This window comes from Excalfactoria chinensis, chromosome 1 (genome assembly GCF_039878825.1).
Source record: "Excalfactoria chinensis isolate bCotChi1 chromosome 1, bCotChi1.hap2, whole genome shotgun sequence".
NCBI lineage: Eukaryota > Metazoa > Chordata > Aves > Galliformes > Phasianidae > Excalfactoria > Excalfactoria chinensis.
Window position 1 is genome coordinate 120,365,620 of NC_092825.1, and position 21,581 is coordinate 120,387,200.

Sequence of the window (21,581 nt, forward strand, 5' to 3'; positions counted from 1 at the left end):
TACTCCTTGGTCTTTTTCACATATCTAACTGTAATCATATCTCCTCCAATAAGCAGCCTCATCTTGCTTCCTTGACAGTTCTTTGTCTATGTAGCTAAGTATATTTATTTATTTATGTTTATATTTATTCATAACTATATTTATTTATTTATATATATATAATCTGAATTTTTATGACAACTGACAAAACAGAGGATGAAGACTACATAAATATATTTATATTGAATAGAAAACTTAGTGAAGCAACTCATCCTCATGGATTTGTGAATGCTGATTAATTTTATAAAAGAAAAACAGATTAGAAGTTGCATAGAAAATTTCTAATTTCCAAATTATTTCATAATACTTAAAGATAACATTGTAATATATCTTTTCAGATACATGTATAATTTACAAACCTCTTCTGTTTCAATTATTTATTGCAACATAATAAAATCCTAGGTCATAGGAAAAAAACAGGTTTCACGCATTTAAGAGGTTCCATTCAGGTGAGCGGTAGAATCTATTTAGAGATCTCTTCCTTTGAATAGTTCTTGTGAATTTACACTTGGACAGGACTCTAGAGAGAAAAATCAATCCAGTAAAATAATTAGATCTTCCTGAGGAGAATCTCGAAAGAATAGGCACCATCAAAACTTCAGAGATAGTGAGTTAACAGCCCCGTGGCTTCAGCTTTGGTGTTTCACAGAGAATGTAAAAGGATGAGAGAAACATATATATATATATACATGTATATATATATATATAATTCACTTGCTTATGTAACCTTTATGATGTGTGCGTATTTGAATCAATATGTACAAGAATAACATAAGCAGTTCAAGAAACTAGACAGAATTGCAAGTATATTCTACTTCTCGGTGTCTGATTCTGAGATGAAGTGGCATCTTAAGTGAGAAGCCAGTTCTTACAATCTGTATTTCATACAGATTGAAAATGTAAATAGGCAAAATTTTCCTCCAGCTACAGGAGGTGTTGCAGTTGCAGGCTCCTGTCCTACTGGGGTCTTCAACCCCCCTTGTGTTGCTCACCAATGCACACGAATCCACTGATAACAGGAGGATTAGAGGCTGTCTGGGATGTACTGGCCATGCATTGGTGGAGTTCAAAGTACTGAGATATATTAGACAGGCAAAGAATAAAATCAAGTTGCTTAATTTTAGAAAAGCCAATTTCCAGGTCTTTTGGGAGTTAGTAAAAAGAAAAACTCCCTGGGAAACTGTCCTCAAGGACAGGGGAGACAAGCAGAGCTGACAGATCTTCAAGGAAGCTTTCCTTAGGCACAAGGTACCTTCCTCTGTTGTAGGAAGTCAGGAAAGGAAGGAAAGAGACCAACATGGCTGAACTGGGATCTACTGTTCAAACTGGAGAGCAAGACAAAAATGTGCAGGCAGTGGAAAAAGGGACAGATACTCTGGAAGGAGTATGATGACCACAGGGAAGCTGATATGCTGCATAGATGAAAGCCACGGCCAAACTTGAACTGGACTTGGCAAAGAGGTGAAAAGAAGAACAAGAAAGTCTTCTAGAGGTACATCAGTCAGAAAAGGGAAGTCCAGGAGGGTATACCTCCATCTCACTGAGCAATAGACAGGTTAATAATAACAGACAAGGAGAATGCAGAGGTATTTAATAATGTTTTAGTCTCAGTCTTCACTAGGAAGTGCTCTTCACACAGAACTCAAGCTAAGAAGGTGGGAACTGAAGAAGCAACAACACTCCTGCTATAAGCATGATCAAGTTTATGACCACCTGAGGAACCTGAACATTCATAAGTCTGTGGGTCCTGATGAGATGCACCTCAGAAACCTGAGGGAATAGCTGATGAAGTCATCAAGCCACTCTCAACAATATTTAGAATCATAGAATTATAGAATTACCCAGGTTGGAAAAGACCTCAAAGATCATCAAGTTCAACAACGTTTGAAAAGTCTTGGCAGTCTGAAGTCCCTGGTGACCAAAAAAAGGCAATATCACACCCATTTTCAAGAAAAGTAGAAAGATAACCCAGGAAACAACTGACTTGTCAGTCTCACCTCTGTGCAAGGGAAGATCACAGAGCAGATCCTCCTAGAAGCTATGCTAAAGCACATGGAAAAGAGGAAGGTGATGCAGGATAACCACCATGACATCAGCAAGGGCAAGTCCTACCTGGCCAAATGAGTGATCTTCAATGGTGGCATAACTGCATCAATGGACAAGGGAAGAAGCACTGATGTCATCTATCTGCACTTCAGTAAGGCCTTTGACACGGTCACACACAACATCCTTCAGTCCAAATTGTAATGATAGAGATTTGAAGGGTGGACTCTTTCATGGACAAGGAACTGACGGTGAGGTCATTCGGAGGCCAGTATTGAAACCAATACTCTTTAATATTTTCATCACTGATATTTACAATGGGATCTATCTAAGGTGTTGGGGGCAAAGTGGCGAGGCCAGACTCTTTTCAGCAGTGTATGGAGACAGGACAAGGGGAAACAGAGAAACTGGAAGATAGGAAGTCCCGCACGGACGGGTGCAAGAGTTTCTTTACAGTGAGGATGATGGAACACTGGAGCAGGCTGCCCAGGGGGTTGTGGAGTCTCCTTCTCTGGAGATATTCAAGACCCTCCTGGATGCCACCTGTGCAACCTGGTGTAGGGAACCTGCTCTGACAGGGGAGTTGGACTCAATGATCTCTGGAGTTCACTTCCAACCCCTACAATTCTGTGATTCTGTGATTCTCCAACATCTAATGGAAGGAAGTAATTACATTTCAGCTAAGTACACTTATCACAGGGAACCATCTCAAGTAAGTAAGTAAGTACTGAACAATGGTCTACTTGCTTTCGAGAGCTGTTTCACAGAATCACAGAATCACAGAATTATAGGGGTTGGAAGGGACCTCTAGAGATCATCGAGTCCAACCCCCCTGCCAAAGCAGGCTGCCTACACCACGTCGCACAGGTAGGCGTCCAGGCGGGTCTTGAATATCTCCAGAGAAGGAGACTCCACCACCTCCCTGGGCAGCCTGTTCCAGTGCTCCGTCACCCTCACCGTAAAGAAGTTCTTGCGCACATTCGTGCGGAACTTCCTATGCTGGAGTTTCAGCCCGTTGCCCCTAGTCCTGTCCCCACGCACTACTGAAAAGAGACCAGCCTCGCCACTATAGCTCCCACACCCCAGGTATTTATAAACCTGGATCAAGTCCCCTCTCAGCCTTCTTTTCTCAAGGCTAAACAGACCCAGTTCCCTAAGTCTCTCCTCGTAGGGGAGATGGTCCAGGCCCTTCACCATCTTTGTGGCCCTCCGCTGGACTCTTTCCAAGAGATCCCTGTCTTTTTTGTACTGGGGAGCCCAGAACTGGACACAGTATTCCAGATGAGGCCTCACCAGGGCAGAGAAGAGGGGGAGGATCACCTCCCTTGACCTGCTGGCTACGCTCTTTTTAATGCACCCCAGAATGCCATTGGCCTTTTTGGCTACAAGGGCACACTGCTGGCTCATGGCCAACCTGTCGTCCACCAGGACGCCCAGGTCCCTCTCAGCAGAGCTCCTTTCCAGCAGGTCTTCCCCCAACCTGTACTGGTGTATGCAATTATTTCTACCGAGATGCAAGACTCTACACTTGCTTATGTTAAACCTCATCCGGTTTCTTACTGCCCAGCTCTCCAGCCTGTCCAGGTCTCTCTGAATGGCCGCACAGCCTTCAGGTGTGTCAGCCAATCCTCCCAGCTTCGTGTCATCAGCAAACTTGCTGAGGGTGGCCACTATCCCCTCATCAAGGTCGTTGATGAAGATGTTGAACAAGACTGGACCCAGCACAGACCCCTGGGGGACACCACTAGTCACAGGCCTCCAGCCAGACACCGCACCGCCAACGACAACCCTCTGCACTCTGCCAGTCAGCCAATTCTCGATCCACTTCACCGTCCACTCATCTATCCCATACTTCCTCAGCTTTGTTATAAGGATGTCATGGGGGACCGTATCAAAAGCCTTACTGAAATCAAGGTAGACTACATCTACCGCTCTCCCCCCGTCCACCCAGCTAGTGACATCTTCATAAAAGGCCACCAGGTTGGTCGAGCACGACCTCCCCTTGGTGAACCCATGCTGAGTACTCCTGATAACCTCCTTTTCTCCCAGTTGTCTGGAGATGGCATCCAGCACAAGCTGTTCCATCACCTTCCCTGGGACAGAGGTGAGGCTGACTGGCCTATAATTACCCGGGTCATCCTTCTTGCCCTTTTTGAAGACTGGGGTGACATTGGCCATCCTCCAGTCTTCAGGCACCTCCCCAGTTCTCCAAGACCTTTGAAAAATTACAGAGAGCGGCTTAGCAATAACCTCCGCCAGCTCTCTCAGCACCCGCGGGTGCACCCCATCAGGTCCCATGGATTTATGGACATTAATGTTTCCTAAGCACTCACGGACCACCTCTTCCCTGACTAAAGGGAAATCTCCCATTCCCCAGATTCTCTCATCAACCACCGGGGACTGGGATTCCTGGGGGAGAGCCCTTTCACTAAAGACAGAGGCAAAGAAGGCGTTCAGTATTTCTGCCTTCTCAGCATCCCCCGTTACCAGAACACCCCCCTCACTTAGTATGGGGCCCACATTCTCCCTAGCCTTCCTTTTGCTGTTAACGTACTTAAAAAACCCTTTTTTATTATCCTTTATCTCCTTAGCTAGATTCAGCTCCAGGTGGGCTTTAGCCTTCCTGGTCGCATCTCGGCAGTCCCTGACTACATTCTTATATTGTTCCCAAGTGGCCAGACCCTTTTTCCACATATCGTGTACTTTCTTCTTTCTGCGGAGCTTGCACATGAGTTCCTTACTCATCCACGCAGGTCTCCTGGCACCTTTTCCTGACTTCTTAGTTACAGGGACGCACCGATCCTGAGCCTGGAAGAGGAGCCGTTTGAATGCTAACCAGCTCTCACAGGCCCCCTTGCCTTCTAGCACCCTGGCCCATGGGATGGCCCCAAGTAAGTCCCGGAGGAGATCAAAGTTGGCTCTCCTGAAGTCCAGGGTAGCAATCCTACTTTTTGTTTTGCTTCCTCCGCTCAGGATCTCGAACTCCACCATCTCATGGTCGCTACAACCCAAGTTACCCCCGACTTTTACTTCCTTAACGAGTCCTTCCTTGTTGGTGAGAATAAGGTCCAGCAGCACCCCGCCCCGCGTCGGTACCTCGACCATCTGCATTAGAAAGTTATCTTCAATACACTGCAAGAATTGTCTGGACCGCGCATGCTTGGCCATATTGGTCGTCCAGCAAATATCTGGATAATTGAAATCCCCCAAAAGTACCAACGCCCGGGAGCGTGATGCTACTTCCAGTTGGCTACGGAAGGCCTCATCAACCTCCTCTTCCTGATCAGGAGGCCTGTAGTACACACCCACTACAGTGTCCCCCTTACCAGCCTGGCCCTTGATTCTCACCCACAAGCTCTCGACTGCTACATCACTCTCCCCCAGGTGGAGTTCAATACATTCTAGCTGCTCTCTCACATAAAGAGCAACTCCACCACCCCGCCTTGCTAGCCGATCTTTCCTAAAAAGGACATAGCCCTCCATGACAACATTCCAGTCATGCGAGCTGTCCCACCACGTCTCTGTGATCGCAATGAGATCATAGCCATGCGATCGCACACAAAACTCCAATTCTTCCTGTTTATTCCCCATGCTTCGCGCATTAGTATACAGGCACTTGAGAGAAGGAGCATCTCCCCACCTCTCTCCATGCCTTTGAACCCCTTTGTCAGCACCCAACACGCTCTGCTTTAAGCCTTGAACTGCCACCTCAGACCCAGCGGCCCTCATTTTGTCCCCTTCCCCCTTCGTACCTAGTTTAAACACCTGTCAATTAGTCCTGACAGTTCCTCGGCTAGAACCCTCCTACCCCTTGGAGACAGGCCGCTTCCATCTGCAGCTGTCATGCCAGGAGCCGAGTAAATTCTCCCATGATCAAAAAACCCAAAACTCCTATGTCGGCACCAACTCCTTATCCATTTGTTTAAGAGGTGGGTTTTTAGGCCCAACTCAGTATCCCTCCCTGTCACTGAAGGTACAGATGTAATAACCACTTGTACACCTGTACTGTCAACTACCCTCCCCAGTCTCCTGAAGTCATCTTTTATGACCTTCAGGCTTTTCCTACTGACTTCCTCACTGCCAGCCTGAATTATCAGCAGGGGATAGTAGTCAGTAGGCCGGATCAGATTGGGAAGTCTCCCAGCAATGTCCCTGACTCGCGCCCCAGGGAGGCAGCACACTTCTCTGTGTGTAGGGTCGGGTCGGCATATAGGGCCTTCTGTTCCTCGCAGAAGGGAGTCACCTATGACAACTACCCTTCTATCCTTCCTCGTGGAGGAAGTCTTGAGGCGTGGGTGTGACCGCTTACCCCGAGGCTCCCTCACAGATGGGCCTGCCTCAACATCCACGCTCACCTCTTCCACGGGTTCCAGGGCCTCAAACCTATTTTGCAGAGGCACCTGGGGAACCGAGCATGGTCGTGGGCGGGGATACCCAGCACGCCTAGCTGGTATTTGTTTCCACCCATCCTTTTCTCTCAAACTATTTTGGTCCAATCGGCTACTGTAGGACAGAGGCTCCGCCAACAGTCCCACACCCCTTAGCTCTTCATTTGAATTGCTAGGTGTAGGGGAAGGCTGAGGGCGCACTGTGGCAGGAGCACCATCTGTCTGCATACTCCTTTCTATAACCTGTTTGTGAGGCAACCGGGGGGGACATGCTCCTTGGGGAGCCTCAGCTATGTTCCGGGATCCTGAGGCCAATAGGGCCTGGCACCACCAGTCGATTTCATTTTCACTATCTTTAATGGACCTCAACCTCTCGACCTCTTCCTTCAGGCAGACCACCATACTAAGCAGATCATTTATCTGGTCACACCTGAAACAGGCACAGCTGCCATCGACTGGCACTTCAAGGGCCAGGCTGTGACACTCACTGCAGCCTGTGACTTGCACGCTAGCGTGCCGCTTGTGGACCTCGGTCTGGGTCTTCACACTCCTCCTGGCAGCAGCCTTCCTCCTACCTGTGCTGGGGACCTCTGTCTGGGTTTCCACATCTTTCCTGGCAGTTACCTTCCTCCGGGAGGGAGCCATAGTAACCCAGAAGACCCCACTAGCAAAATCAGAAAAGTTTTACCAAGTTTTGACAAGTAGCTCTGTCTGGACCCTGTTAGTGGTGGTGCTGCCCACGACCTGGTATTAGAATGCTGACAGGTAGACCTGCACTTACCTTTACCCTTCAAAGAGACTAGGTTGCTTCTCTTCTTCCGTGTGGGCAGGGGCGAAGCCCCTGCCCTCCTCAAGGCCTTTTAAAGAAGAAGAGGGCGAGGGTGGAGAACCGTTGCCTTGGCAACGCCCCCTCCACGTGTAGCCTGGGAACGCCCCCTCCACGTGGGCCTCTCTCTCTTGAGCTGCCGGGCTGCTCCTACCTCGGATGGATGAGGGAAAAGCCGAGCGAATCCCCTGGACACCCCGCGATAAACAGCCTCAGCTCTGCCAGGGGCAGCTCCGAAGCAGCGAACCACGGCGATCAAAAGGGTCTCTGCCGGGTTTGCACCCGTTTAAATATCCCGCTGTTGCCTTGGCAACGCCCCCTCCACGTGTAGCCTGGGAACGCCCCCTCCACGTGGGCCTCTCTCTCTTGAGCTGCCGGGCTGCTCCTACCTCGGATGGATGAGGGAAAAGCCGAGCGAATCCCCTGGACACCCCGCGATAAACAGCCTCAGCTCTGCCAGGGGCAGCTCCGAAGCAGCGAACCACGGCGATCAAAAGGGTCTCTGCCGGGTTTGCACCCGTTTAAATATCCCGCTGTTGCCTTGGCAACGCCCCCTCCACGTGTAGCCTGGGAACGCCCCCTCCACGTGGGCCTCTCTCTCTTGAGCTGCCGGGCTGCTCCTACCTCGGATGGATGAGGGAAAAGCCGAAATCTTAGGACAAATTTAGATTTAATGTTGTGTAAATAATGACCATCCAGCTATCACTAGGGAAGGCCATCAAAAAACAAGTGAAGAAAATACAGAAGCAACACTTTGCATCTGAGAATTAACATTATACTCACAAATCTAACAGATATATTTAGCAGTAAAAATACCTAGATCTGCTGGGAATATTCCTTAACAAAATTAGAGGTGGACAGTCATGCTGTGAGATACCTCTGCTGACTAGCTCATTCTTCTCCCTAAGTTGCTACTATGCCTTGGGTCTGAAGTACACAGTCTTGATGATGTCATCACTATGGGCATGTTTTTAAGCCATTTATCAAATATATATTTGTAGATGAGCTCTCCAGTTCATACTTGGTAACTGAACAATAAATCAGTACTAAACATTAGTCAGGATCGTCATTTTATAGTGTTATTTACAGTACAGTACAGACATGTGCTAACTTTTATTTAAACAAATAGAGATTAGATTTAGAGATTGGATCTAGTCTTTTTCTCTGTACTGTAGAGCTTGTGTTCTGTAATTTCCACAATATCAGACATATTTGTAGTAGTCTATAGGGTTCAAAAATACATTATATCAATTGCATAATTAAAAATCTAACATTGTAAAAGTAGTAGAAATATCACAGTTCTATGCCACTGAAGTAATTTTTAACTGACAGTTGTAAATAAACAACTAAACAGCCTGACTGAATATTTGTTTTATTGTAACTGTTTTAAGGATGAAGATTGAATGCTACTGCCTCATGCCCTGTTGAAAAAAAATAAACTGAATATGAATTTATATTATAAATAAGCAACTCCAGCCTGGGGTGCTCTTGTGGGAGTATCCATGGGCTGTGACTCCTCCAGGCCTACTCTATGGTTGCCTGGGGACATTTTCTCTGTGACTGCTCCTCTGCAGGCCTCTCCGTGGCTGCAGGTAGTTGCAGCTCCAGCCTGGAGCTCCTCTTGTCCTCCTCCTGCTCTGACCAGTACCTGCAGGGCTGCTTCTCTCCCATTTCTCACTCTCTATCCCAGCAGCTGTTGTGTAGCATTATTTCCTTCTTTAAATCTGCTCTTCAAGAGTCATGAGCATCACTCATGGTTTTAACTTTGGCTAGACCTTTTGGGCCAGTTTGGATCTTACTTGTCTAACTTGGGTCAGCTTCTAGACTCTTTTAACAGAGGTCACCCCCACTTCCAAATACTTGTCATATAAACCTTTTGCAGTCACTAAATCAGTCGTTGCCCATGAACGAAAGACAGAAATCTAAAATATATCCATTACAAATAAGAATACTTGCAGAAAAGCTTGTTGACTTCATGAAATCTTTGTGAATACTTTAAAGTGATCCCCTGACAATTTTTTATATCTGAATAATTATGTGCTGTCTTGATTTTAATGAATAAGTTCTACTCTGAGTATTATTATACTGTGCTGCCAGTGCATGTGGAACAATACATGTGGAACTCAGTGCTATTTCTTGTATTTTGATGAATCAACTGAATATATTAAAAGTTATTTTTAGTGAGAGTCATTGAGGATTGAATTTAAGGAAAAAAAAAAAAAAAAAAAAAAAAAGACTTCAGAATCTTACAGTTAGATGAACTAACTGAATTATTAGAGTGTAAAAAGCAACTCAAAAAAGACATTGTGAGTACCATGATTATCACATAAATCAGAAGAGCTGACAATAAGGAAAGTAATTCCTGACAACTGAGACAATGTCTTTGATTGCATGAGTGTCTGATTTGTCCAGCCAAGAGAAGATGAGACTGAGGGTAGACCTTGTGGAAACCTGCAGATTCCCCATGTGGATAACATCACTTCTCTCTGGCAGCAGCAACAGGACCTGAGGGAATAGCAGATAAAGATAAAGTTTATCAAGGGAGGTTCATGCTGATTATTAGGAAAAGGTTTTTCACTGAGTGGTCAGGCACTGGAACAGGCACACCACATTACTAGTCATGGCATCAAGCCTGGTGGATTTCCAGAAGCATCCAGCTGGAGGCCTTTTTATTTGTTTGTTTGTTTGTTTGCTTATAGCCACAAGCTTTCTATTACCTCTTTTTGGAGTCTCTGTTTATCACTAAACATAGCATTTAACTGTCTGTGAAAACCCTATTAGTCTTATTTTAACATCCTGATACTGTGTAATCTACTCACCTCTCCCTGGCAGTCACCCCAGCCCAGGAGGGTCATCAGGCAGTCCCACAGACCTAGACCTGTATGGCAGCACCCACCTGATACAGCTCCATTTGGTAAAGGCTTCCAATTTTTCTAGCTGGTAAAAGAAGGAAAAAATCCTATGGCACATCACCACCTTGGTCATAGTCTCACATTGTTTGGAGCAGAATTTCTAGGCCTCTTGTCAGACTCTCTGCCCTAGTGACAGCTGATGTCTCTGTCAGCTGCACTCCTGCGTACCAACTAAATATGTGCTGACAAAAACAGATGAGTAGGAGACTGATACTCCCTGCTCATCTGTCTGTTACAAACTGCTGCTGGCCTTTTTTAAGAAAGGAAATCCATCCAGGAAAGAGCTAGCAGAAAAATGCTGGCTGAAGAAATGCTTAGAAACTTCAACATATTTGAAGAGAAACATAAACAAGGACTAACAAAAGAAAATATATACAAGACTCAAAAGAAGCAACAAGGAAAAATAAAATTGTGGTCTTTTCCCCATCATCCTCAGGACGTTTATGATTAAATTCAAGCAGATTGTATATGTCTATGAGTACAACAGCAGTTTTGTTTCTTGACTTATGGTGGAAATAAAGAAAGCCATGGGAACTGAAAGAAAAATGGATTTCTTCTGTCTTTTGCCAGAAATACTGAAAGTGTGAGGCCATAAAACTTGGATTTCTTATCTTCCTACTCCCTTTCATTCTTTGCAATGTACCGTGGTGGACAGTTTCAAAATATGTTAATGCTCATTTAGAAAAGATTAATGATAATTGTGTGGAAAAATAAAAGAAAAAATCCAGTACTGAAAAAGAAGTGAAAAAAAAATCCGTCTGAATCCAGCTGCTAAAATCTTCATAAGAGAAGGCAAGTTTATAGCTCATTGCAGCACACTAATTAGTACAGATAGTTTCTTTATACTCCTGACATTTGATCTACTAAATATCCAGCAGGGCTGATCAAAAAGACAATCATAGTTCATTATGCATAAAAAAGTGCATGCTGATTTGAGAATTTCTCAGTGCCTCAAATTAGCAAAAGTATTCCAACAATTTTGAATTACTCTATATAGCAGGAAGCTACAATTCTGACCATTTTCAAACTCACTCTTAAAAATTTCAGAAGTATTCCAGTAATTCATCAAATCAAATATGTCGTAACCAGAGTAATGATCATTTTAAACTTTGTAGAATATATCCTGATTTTTCCAAACATAGAACTCAGGCAGAAGAACAAGACAGAAATGTAAAAAGCCAATTAATGTTAATTTAACTTACTGACAAGATAAATCCAGGTGGTGAGAAACAAAAAATAAATAGTAAAACAATGTCTTCCCCTCAACATCACTTTTCCAAGCACAGCTTCACTGTTTCACTCCTGACTCCCCACACCCCAGAGATAGAAGTGAGTGGGGGACTGGGAGATTGTGATCAGTTTGTGAAGATTTCTTTTTACCTCTCCTTGCACCTCACAATTTTCTCTTGCTTGTCTCCATGAGGTGCAGTAATTCTCACAATACAAAATTACTAAATTTTAAGATATTTTCTAATATCTTCAGTATTTATTTTTAATCAATGTTAATCTGTATCTTACACTAAGAAAAGCAGAAGATTGCCTTTAAAATAGGCAAGAATTCTTTTTATAATTAAAATGAATGGAGTCCAAACACAACTTGAAGTCACTATACTTACAGTAAGAAAATGTGTGAACCATGGGAATGGCATGAAACTGAATGAGAGGACAGCCAGGTTGGGTATTAGAAAAAAGGTTCTTCACTAATAAGGTAAAAAATCATCTAAACTCATGTTTATGTGCTAGAGAAATAAAAGTGTAGTTATGTACCAAAACTTCTGTCACATTAATTGGTATTAAAAAGTGATTTTTACTGTGTGATGTTAGAACAGGAGTGATTAAGTACTAGTATTTGAGACCTGAAGGCTCTTATCTCTGAGCATTTAGAAGAGAACTGACCAACCTGGTAGCATTCTATGATATCATTACTGGCTGGGCAGAGAGATCAGTGGATGCTGTGTATCTTGACTTCAGCAAAGCTCTTGACACTGTCTCCCACAACATCCTTGTAACCAGATAGCATGCCTCATTAGGGTTCTGACTAGAATTAAGCCCTAATTCTCAGTTTTCACAAATCATCTGCTGAAGGAAGAAAAGAATTGATAATCAGTAGACGGGGAAAAACAAAAACAAAAACAAAAACAAAAACAAAGTTTTTATAATGGCTTAGTGAAAATGTGTAAATTTAGTACAGCTTGCCAGGAAAGACACCTAATTTTATCTATATTTTTCTTTTCATAAAAATCTTCATACTACCTTTTGTAATCTTCTATTTTTAAATTATCTTTCAAATAAGGCATCATTTTTTTCTTTATTAGTAGTGCTTGATATTGGAAATCTTTCAGTGTTATTGACTTCTGAGTATTTATTTCCTATTTTTTAATTGTTTTTTGTTCTATAGAATGGTTATGTTTTGGAATTGGATTTTTTGTTTGTTTGTTTCACTTCATCCATTTTTCTGACTGGACCAGTGATGTCTTCACTGGAAGTAGCTGAATGTTAACTGAACTTAGTTTGCGTAGTTTTCTTTGTCATAAATGAACATAACAGTAAATAAGAATCAAAGTAAATAAGAGTCAAAGATTAGTGAGACTGTGCTAATCCTAAGCATTTAGAAAAACATTAAAACAAGTTTTCTCAGAATGTAAGCAGAATTTGAAGTTTGATGGTTTACAGTAACTTGAAAATTTCTTTTGTTCTTTTTAGTAGAGATTACTGTTTATTCAATCATATATATACTCACTGATAATTAAAAATATCACTAGTCAGGTCAGAAAATATTGTCAAATTTTTGTTTGTTTGTTTGTTTGTTTAATATTTAATACAAGAAAATGTGTATGCCATGACTTTGTCTTTGTAAGTTTGATCTAAAATATTACAGAAGGCAAAATACACCCCCATAACCTACACTTCAGTAGCAGTTCTAGTTATATTCCTGTTGAGGCTTGCTGCTTCTTGATTTTATAAACAGGGTTGCCAGTGCTTCCTGACTGTAGGACAGATGTCAGCATATCCTGACAATATAGCTTCTAGGCTCAATGGATGTGCACCTTTTTCTGGTGACCAAACACTTGTCTGTTGATGATGTTAATGTCCTTAATCACTCTACTGATGTGTATAATTATATCCTTGCAGCAAAAATAGTGAGGGAATGTGGGTGAAGAGGGCAGGGTCATAGCTTAGCAGCCCTCTTACATATTGTAGATATTCGCCTTGTCATTGATTATGCTAACTGTATTGTCAGGATCTGGGAGTGGGTCACGAACATGCTTAAAAACTGAGGAAAACAGAGGACTTAACAATATTAAATTTTAAAAGAAGAACTGGGATGGAATATTTAGCATTCTTTTGTTATTCTTGGATACTTTTAACATTTTTCTTCTAATTGAAACAATAAGACATTTTATTACTGTAGCAAGGAGAGGAGGTGGGAATGCAGTTCCTCCAATTTAAAGAAATTAGTTGGACATCATTAATCATTGCTGAAAATAATTGTGTTTCAGTTTCTTCTGTGAAATCAATTCCTTGTAGAAGCCAAAAGCATTCAATCTTTGAAAAAGAAAAGAAAATTTATAAAGAGTATGCATGTGTATATACATGTATATATATATATATATTTACACATATATATATGTATATATGTATAGTTCTCTTTTCAGTTCAGGGAAGGACATAGATACCTAATGGAGAACTTAATTTAATAACATTCCAAGAAAAATAAATAAATAAATAAAATGTGATTTTATTCCTGATTATAAAAGTTCAAGACAGATGAAAATTAGGATCAATGAATTGTGAAATTAATTAAAAAAAAAAAAAAAAAAAAAAAAAGAGTGTAGGTAATTTCCATTCATTTAATCCGGTCTTGGAATTTCCACAGTTTAAAGCAGTGGTTGCTTTCTCCCCTCAGGTTATAGTGAGAAGTACATGCTCAGTCCTACTTAGTATACTTATCCATACAGTGGTGGTCTGAATCCTACCAAAGTATCATAATAAAAAATAATTACATATTAATGTAAAGCAAATTTACACAGGCGTCCTTAAACTTTCATATCTCCGTGTTCTTAATTACAGCTTTGTTATCCTTATGCTAGTTTACATCTATCTGTTTTTTCTCTTTATGTAAGCAAAGTTAAAAATGGGCAAAAGGTATCACTGTTTCTTATGCTAAGTAACATTTATATAAAGTAAACACAACTCTGAAATTAAGATATACTACAAAGACCTCTGCCGCTTAGTCAGTTTTGTTTTTCTCTTTTTTAAAAATTTCTGAAACTTTTCAGATGCTTCTTTTGTAATTATCACCCTTTGCAGGGCTTTGTTTCTCAGGTGCTATTTTTTTCTTCCATTTTTCTTTTTCTATTTTGGCTATTACTGTATGGCTCACCAGATTCTAATATTAATCTTATTTCTTCTCTCTCTTCATCACTTTAATCTTTCTAAATTCTCTTTCATTTCTTTTTTTTTTTTTTTTCCTGTATAATATTGCATTTCTTCTCAGTACTTTTCATTCCTACATTAGTTTATCATAAATACTATTTTTTCAATTTGATTTTAAAACCATTGCAAATCAATAAAACTTTTTGAAACTTAATACTGATATTATTTATTTATTTTTGAAAAAGCAGCATAAAATCTTTCATGAGAGGAAATAAGTATAATTTATTAAATATTACCTTTTCAGAACTAATAATTTAGTCAAAGAAAGGTTGTTTGTCAGAGGAAGAATCATTAATTTAACAAATAGTAGTATATAAAGCAAGATACTAAGCTTAAATCCCTTGATTTCATAGTTACAAGACTTTAATTTGGGGACAGGACTAGGGGCAATGGGCTGAAACTCCAGCATAGGAAGTTCCGCACGAATGTGCGCAAGAACTTCTTTATGGTGAGAGTGACGGAGCACTGGAACAGGCTGCCCAGGGAGGTGGTGGAGTCTCCTTCTCTGGAGATATTCAAGACCCGCCTGGACGCCTACCTGTGCGACGTGGTGTAGGGAGCCTGCTTTGGCAGGGGGGTTGGACTCGATGATCTCTAGAGGTCCCTTCCAACCCCTATAATTCTGTGATTCTGTAATTAACTGCTTTCAAGACTCAGCATGTCCTATCCTACTGTGACTTGAGCGAACCATCGTGTGAGACACGTGATTTATTTGCACATAAGCAATTGCCAGGCAAAGGCTGGAAGAAATATAATACCCATATTAGCTAACAAGATTATTGTTATTAACATTACTTGTTTAAGTGTCTACTCTTCTAATTGTCAGATGTCTTTTCTATACATTTTTGTAATGTAAATAGTTTTAATACAAGTTATAGGTGCAATCTTTTCATCTTAGGATAATTCTTCTTTTGGCATTACTTTAGATAACTTCTTTGAAATTCTCAAGAAAAATAGCTTGTGAAGTCATTGTAGAATTACAGCATACAAATACAAGATACAAATACTATAAAATTAATAGCAGTACTGAAAGCAGAAAATTTTCAGTTCACATATTCAAACTCTACTTTCCCTACAAAATGAACTGTATAGTGTCTAAAAGATAGAAAGCTCAACCTTGAAAATTGGCAAAATTTCTTCAACTTTTCTAAACAACGAATTTGAGTAAGAAAACTATCCTTTCTCATGTCTTGGCAGACTATTTCAAGAACATTAGTACTGAATTATTTCATTTCATTACATTTTACTTTTTTGTTAGGATATGTTGGTAGAGATTTTTCTGGAAGGCAGAGGAAAATTATAGCACAGGCCACTTAGTAAGTACTGACTTCATCAGTCCAGCAGAACTTAGAAATTGTCAGAGATTAATCTTCAGGTTTGTCTTGCTCATTTCAAGATCTTCCTATTGAATACTCCAAGCACTAGGATATGAGTCAGTCATTTGATTAGCCAATAACCATTTTAAAGAGAGATGTACAGAACAATTTCCTGGCTTTTCTTTATTTGCTTGGGAAATGTGGATCTCAGGATAAAAAATTTCATGTTCCAGGAATGAATCAGGACAGTGATGTTACATTGGGCTCCTGGGGTGGCAGGAATTTATTGGGCATAAAATACTGTCTGTTCAAAGGAAGTAAAAGATACCCTATTGTTACAGTTTCAGTTGCTGTTGAAAATGCTTTTTATATTTTCACTTAGGTTAACCAATATTAATAGTTGGAGGGTTTTTTTTTTTGGTTTTTTTTTTTTTTTTGTTTGTTTGTTTGTTTTGTTTTGTTTTGTTTTTTTGCATCGTTTGCATTGCAGTCCGCATAGCTTCAGTAATTCAAGTCAAATTTCTAGATGTTCATTTAAAAAGAAAAAGCTAGATAAATGTGTATCTCTCTATATTTATTGTCAGTTTGTAAGTGATTGGTGTAAATTAACCCTGACACATTTGAAGGGAATGTATAGGGTATGCTTTTGAGAATATCTTTATCTTCATGTATGAAGAGATGTTATTGCTTTCTTATGATAGTATTAATCCAGCTACCATAGGTTCATAGTTTAAATAATCAATTCATAGTGCATTTATTTTGTTAGTACTGCTGAGCTTAGACACTAACCTTCTGAATAACACTGACAAGAATTTTGCTCTGAAAAACTGTTTTGTTATAAGTTCACTATCATCTTTCTTCAGGCACTGAACACCTGACTTACATCCTTAAGGAACCAGAAAGGTCAATCAATTGTCTTATTGTTCTCAGTATATTTGGATGGTAGCTCAGTATCTACAGTAAAAAATCAAAGATTAAACACTTAACTAGTGCCTTTCATAGTTTCTTCATACATCTTTTATTTTTAAAATAATATTCTCATCTATTTAGTTACTTTTAGTGAGATGTTAAATACATTATTTATCTGATTCTATTTATCACAGGTAGGAGTAACAGATTTGTAATTTTCTTGCTACATTTTAACAGCATGTCTAGAGAACTGTAAAACTGGATTAATATTTCCTGTCCAGAAAGACATTAAAGAAAAAAAGCATTACTTTTGGAGTGACCTATGTACATGTGTTACACACATGGAAAATAATAAATGGGCAGAGGGATGTGGAAGAAACAACTGAATATGATCACAATATTATCTTTCTTTTCTTATTTTTCCTTTCTCCTTCATAGAACCCTCACATCAAATCTGTAGAAGTATTATTCTTTCAAATCAAATCTTCAGAAAATCTGCAGCAGAGGAGGAGGTATGAGCAATAAAATTTAATTTCAGGAGAAGGGTCAAAGTGGAAGTGCTCACATATATTTCTCATACAAATGTACAGTACACAATCTTGTTAAATCTCATGGGTTTTATCATCGGCTTTTTTTAATTAGTTTTGAGAGTGTATGTGTGTGTGCGGATATGGGTGTTTGTTTGCTTTTAAATGGAGAGTATATTTATGAAAATATCTACAATGTGTTATAAAATAAAAGGGTCATTGGACTGAGCTTACTTTGCAGTAGTTTCAAATGAGGACTGCTGCTTCTGTGGAAACGCCATTCACTTATAAATACACAAAATATTTCACAGAATGAAATACGTCTGAAACATTTTCACATTTTGAATTTTGTAACAAAGAGATGTTCTAAAGACAGATTTACCTTAAGACAGATATTAATTCATAACAAATAAATAATTTATATCCTTGGTCTACACAAGTTTTAAAGTCAATTTTACTTACATCACTCTGAAAATAACGCTTCCTTTTATTTTTATACAGATACAAAAAGGAGAAAAACAATATTAATAGAGAAAATTCTTAGCTACAAGACACTATTTTACAACATAGTCACCACCATTATATTATATATATTACCACTTGCCAGCAATAAGCAAGAGCTTGAATGCTGTACTCGTAAAAATCTACACCATCAGAGCTGATCAACTGTTGCTATCGCCACTACTGAAGTGCACCACCCACCACCTCACTGTGCTCACATCCACTGTTTGGTTTCCATAAACATGCAGAAATTGCTGATTAATGCCAGTGGGAGCCATTTTTTTTTCATGGAGGAATTCAGTGACACACCATTATTTCATACACACTTCCATGCTGGACACCAATTTTTCAGACTGCCCCTCTGCTGCCATCTGTTGCACAGCAACAAAACATAGTAGAATATTGATGGTAAGGGTTGACCTCTAATGTCATTCCACCAGCATCTGCTTCTGACACTGTGGGCTGATGTAATAAAATAGGAGGTATTATTTTTGGAGCAGCCCTTGTGATAATCAGTTCTTTCTGGTTTTCAATTCCAGTGCTACCTTGAAAAGTCATGTGCCAAAAGAATACTGAAGGATTTCCTCTTTGCTTTGCAATCAACACTTATTCCATTCTTGTACCTAAAGCATACTAGCTATACACAGAACAGACATTCTATGTCATGTCATTGCAAACTTTGCTATCTCACTTCAACTCAGTGCACAAGCAAATAAATATACTGCAGGTGACTGTTACTATAAAATATCAACTCATAAATTATCTATTTATCTTTACTATTTTACCTTGGGCTTTCCATTTAGAAGGAGGCCATAGCTAGTATGAATAAATATGAAATTTCATAGAAAATAGTTATTCGGGGGAGGGTCTCTGTAAAGTGATTGATAGATAACAATTAAATATTTAAATGGAGCTATGCAGTTTTAATAAAAAAGCAGCTGATATTGGTTGTTCCTTCTGTGATGTGATTAATGGAGACATACTTCAGAGAAATTTGAAGTGGTGCTCAGGGACTTAAGCTGTGTGACACTCATTAATGCCAATGACAGCTGAACAGTCAGATCACCGTGTACCACTTTGAAATGTAATTTTGCTTCAGTAATGGTTTACATGGTATTTTAAAGTGTTTTAAGAACTAAGCACTTGAAAGGAAATATTTTATGCAAATTTGATTCTTCAAAATAGTAGTTGAAGTTTTCAAGCTTGCATATCAATAATTATTTTCCTAAACTCATGCTGCTGTTCTAAAATCCAAAATGTCAAGATTGCTAAACAACATCTTCCTTAGATTAAATCAGTTCAAACTTCATTGTTGACAGAGTTCATTATGAAGTAGTACAAAACATTTGTTTTTACTAGAAAATATTGAAACTAAATGAGGATACAAGAAATATAAAAAGCACAGAATGATGACAGACAGGGTTGAATGGAAATCTTCTTCCCTGTTCTTTCCACTACTGTCACTTCTTACTGTTTTCCTGTGCTGTGGTTTGGAACATTTCAATTCTGAAAGGAACACTTAATGAACGCCCAAGTGGAAAAAGATACTTGAATAAAGAAAAGATCTTTTAGTTTCATGCAGTGTGCATGGATGTACTGATACTGAATGGATAGTAATTGTTCATAGAGGATTTGCTGACCCACATCTCAGCTAACATATCTGGCAGGATATTTAACTTTCCTTTTCAACATTTTGATTATGAAGCAAACAAAAAGAAAAACAAAAATAAAACAAACAACAACCCAGAAACATCCAAGCATTTATAGTCATAGTCTTGTTTCTTTACTTTCTATTATCTAATTATTTATTTCTTTTTACATCATTTGGGCTGTTTTCATGCAGATCTCATGGAGAGATAAGAATACAACAATAACTAAAATATTCCCCATTTTTGTTCAGTAGAAAATAGAAGGTCTGCATAAATGCTTCAGAAATTAGAAAGATTGTATCAGTACTTCCTAGTACTCCAAAGAAGGAGAGAAGCTTTGAATTTTGTGGCAATTCTTTGGGACATCTGGGGAAGGTTTAGATTGAAAAGAAAAATGTGGAAGCTGTGATCTCTTCTTGGCCTCAGCTAGAATATCTGTCTGCCCCCAACCACCTGATGCTATCAGTCTCCCAGACAACCAAATCCTGTTTTCAGAGGCTGATCAGTTGTGTTACTACAGCTTTTTTGAATCAGTTCAATCCTTGACTACTCAGAGTGCCTTTTGGGTACAGTTGCAATCAGTCATTATAAATTCCTCCCTTGACACACTGCTGATCATACCTGATTTCTACTTCCAGGTCTGGATGGATTTACTTCAGTTTGTTCCTCTTTAAAAAGGATTAATTCATAGAATTTTTAGTAAATATTAGCTCTCTGGTTTCCTTCCTGATTCTGCTGTCACTTGGAACATATGACTTACCTAATGACCCTTTGTGCACATGTAATTGTATTGCAAGTTGAAATATACTTGTGTTAAAAACTCTAACAGTTGACACTTAAACTTTCATAAAGGTGTTATTTATAGGTAGTTAGAAAGAAATTGCAAATACTCACATGTCACATTTAGAATAAGCAAAAAAAAATATGTATATAACTTTTTTTTTTTTTTTTTTGTGTGTGTGTGTCTGTTTTGTTGTTGTTATTACTGTTGATTGGTTGGTTGGTTTTTTTTCAGTGTTAATTTGTAGGTGCAGTGAGGGTTTTGGCAGTGATGGAGCACCTGTGATACATGGAAGCTAGTAGCTGGTCCTCAGAGTACTCTAAATGAACATTTCTGAGAAGTGTAAGTGCTGCTGAGCTATTTCTGTCTCTGACTTACTGTTCTCTATTTACTTCATCAATGGTAAAGACAGATATCTTACTTTGATATCCTTTGTGAGGATTTTGATATATCCAGTGTGAGATGAAGAAGCAGCGGTTCAAATGTTGGTCTGACCAGTTTATTACAAATCTTAATTAGGGAAATGGGGAAAAGGGAGGATGGACTATTTAGGGTGATGGGGAAGGGAAGGCGGGTGATAGAAAAGATAGATAATATAAGCAAGGAGTCTATGTAGAGAGCAAAAGAGGTAGATAGTCACCACCGTGGGTCCAGCAAGGTATGTCATAGGTCCCTTGATCTCAGGAACTTGTCTGATCACCACGGGGTATGGGATAAAGCCAGGAAGCTCTGCAGCAAGCAGACCTCGAGGAGGTGGAGGGGGTTTCTTCTGACGAGGTTTTCCTCTCAGGGAATTCTCTGTCTAAGGTATCTTTGGGAGTTTGTCTCCAAAGTCCCTAGTTTAGTGAGGGCCTTTTATTCCCCATTTCTGTGTTTGTTTGTTTGTTTTTTTCCCTTCTTCTTTTCTCTCAGTTTAGTGTGACATACCTGGCCCAATAGATAAGCCAGCAGGAAGCAGTGTCTTTGTTGCCATGCACAAGCACTATCATCTTTTGCAGTGGTCAGCTCCTTCAAGCCCCACCCCTGAAAAAAGACTGCTTGTCCTGCTTCTGCTTATCTTTACAATCATAAGCAGAGGTACTGTGACATGGTGAGACCCACCATTCACTCCCCTGGATAATTAGCAGTTGTCAGTCAGAGTCTTATCACCAGAATGGCCTCAAGAAGCAAGCTTTGAGACAAAAAAAGGAAAACAGTTTTGTCTTTCACAACAGAGAAAGAACAAAGGTTGTATGGATTATAAAGTTCAAGGA